The 2,500-nt window shown below is 64.2% G+C and overlaps 1 pseudogene; it reads right to left on the bottom strand.

The window, feature by feature from the left end:
• Positions 1-2,500, bottom strand: part of LOC126431599 (large subunit ribosomal RNA) — a 7,959-nt pseudogene that overhangs the window by 2,526 nt on the left and 2,933 nt on the right.

The raw sequence follows: 2,500 nt of genomic DNA, 5'->3' as shown, positions 1-2,500 counted from the left end.
GGCAAGATGGAATGCCGAGGCCCCCCTGGGCAACAGGAGCGTGGAAGTATCCCAGGGGGGTGTCCGCCGGAAGGCGGAACCATCTCCTGACGGCGGCCCGGATGGTGACGTCGGCCGACTTCAATGCACCCACCCGGGTGCGGCTGAGGGCCAGCCCGTGGTACAGGCCAGGGAGAAGTACATTGGTGAGAGCGTGGAGGCGCTGTTGCGGCTTCAGCGGAGCTCGGGAGATGACGTCAAGCTGCTCCACCAGGTGGTGACGTGGATTGAAGACACAGCGACCCGCCGTGGAAAATTGCAGCCCCAGGTACCGGAAGGTTTCACCCACACGCAGGGCAGGCATGGTGGTGTTGCCTGCTGTGAAGGTGACATTGCTGTCCACCTTCACCTTCTTCTCGCGCCCTGACGCGACTAAGGCGAGGGTGAAACACTTCCGGGCGTTGATCTGCAGCCCCAGGTGGGCGAGGGCTGCGGTAGCTGCGTCGATGAGGGACTGCAAGCCCCTCGGGGTCGCTGCAAACAGCAAGACGTCATCTGCAAAGGCCGCAGCGTTGACTCTGCGACCGAGGATCCGAGCTCCGATGTGGGAGGGCAGTTGGCCTAAAACGTAGTCCACTGCAAAGTTGAACAGGAGGGGGGAGAGGGGATCACCCTGGCGAACGCCCCGTGCTGGCTGCACAGACACGCCCACGCCGGCGCCGTCCGCTATCACTGTCGTGCTGCCCTCGTAGCACCGCTCGACATACTCGACAAAACAATCCGGCAGGCCATGCGCCTTCAGCACGGGGCGAAGGGCAGCATGATCTACCGAATCGAATGCCTTAGATACGTCGATCGATGCCACAAAGACAGAGCGGCAGGAGCGAACTGCGTCGGTGAGAGCAGTGTCCAAGATGAAGGTATTTTCCAACATCCCATCCCGAGGGATGAATGCCCGCTGACGTTCGTCCACAGCACATGCGCGCATCAGGCGTGACGCGAGAACCTTGTGAAAGGTCCGCGCCAACACCGAGCAGACCGTAATGGGGCGAAAGTCAGCGGGGGATGTTGGTGCAGCCGTTTTCGGGAGAAGGGACGTCCGCGCGCGAAGCAGGCGTTCCGGAAGGGCGCGGGCCAGAAGGAAGAGATTCATCACTTTCACCAGGACTTCGTGCGGCAGGCGCCGCAACTCCGCTGGGGTAAGGCCGTCCGGCCCGGCTGCTGATCCCCTGGGCGGCAACGCGGCGGCGACCTCCTCATGTGTGACCGGCCCCCATAGGCACTCGGGAGCGACAGGCTCCGAGTGCGGGAGGAGGCGGTCACGAATGAAGCCCGCGGTGGAGATGGGCTTCTTGGTGAAGAGGTCCGCCCAGAAGTCCAGCAGACCAGGGATGGCAGGTGGCGGCTGGAGCAGGGTGCCATCCAAGAGGCCGCGCACGCAACGTGCACGCGACCGTCGGAAGGCATCCTGCGTTCTCGCGTACTCCCAGCGGCGCCGCTTGCGCTTCTGCGTCGGCGGCGCGGCAGGCGGCCGCTTCGATGGATGGCGCGGCCGCAGTGTCCTGGTGATCGATCTCTCCCCTCTGGACCCGACCGACGCAAGGGCATCCGGGAGCATGCCCAGGATGACATCGGGCGGCGTGCCCCGCCCCAGACCTATGACACGATCCAGGGCAGAGAAACGCTGGGCGGAAGCGGGTAGCCCCGCCAGATGCTCCCAGATGGCGGCGTCAGTCGGCCCCTCCGGCGGCGGCCCGGTGGTGTCGGCCGCGAAGTCCTCAGCTGCGTCGACGGGCGGCGCAGCGGCCTCGCCCGCGTCAGGCAGCGGGCTCGCAGCTCCCCGGCGGGACGCCGGCTCTTCCCCCCGACCGATCTCAAGCGCCTCCATGAATTGGCGGACAAGCTGCTTGTGGGCAGCTTGCCGCCGTCGGCACTTGATTGCCTCAAGCGTTCGGTCGGGGAACATCCTGATGAGCTCTTGATTTACAAAGAAGAACCGGGCGTCCCTCTCGAGGAACAATTCGGCCTCTGCCTTGGCGAGCGACAGGACTTCTTCCTCCGTCCACCTCGCGCGGTGCCTCTCCGTGACGATCTCCGCGTTGGCGGCCGCAAGGTGTTGGCGGCGGCGATGGACCCCGAGACCGTTCTTGGTGGTGAAGCTGCGGTGGCACTCACTACAGGCGTATACTGCTGCAAAAGTTACAAGATTTTCGGCACGGCCGGTTGGCCGGCTAGGTGCTGGGGGAGTTGGGGTGGCACCTTCAGCGGAAGGGCCACCACTTTTTCTCTGATTACTGCCCCCAACTAAAAAAGGGATAGTGCGAGGGGGGGCTGGTAACCCCCCCAAGCCCCTGGTGCGGTCTTCCACTCAGCGAAAATCAGCGGGCCCACGAGAAGGGGAGAAGACCGCAGGAGAGGAGAGGCTAAGAGGGCTAGGCCCATGTATTGCGCATCACTCTCCCTGTAACCATAACCCAAGGAAGGCACCTCGCAGCAGCAGCACGACTACATCAAGACCGCA

The sequence above is a fragment of the Schistocerca serialis genome, unplaced genomic scaffold, assembly GCF_023864345.2.
Source record: "Schistocerca serialis cubense isolate TAMUIC-IGC-003099 unplaced genomic scaffold, iqSchSeri2.2 HiC_scaffold_1099, whole genome shotgun sequence".
In the NCBI taxonomy this organism is placed as follows: domain Eukaryota; kingdom Metazoa; phylum Arthropoda; class Insecta; order Orthoptera; family Acrididae; genus Schistocerca; species Schistocerca serialis.
The sequence above is the reverse complement of the archived record's forward strand: the minus strand, read 5'-3'. Positions and strand labels throughout refer to the sequence as shown.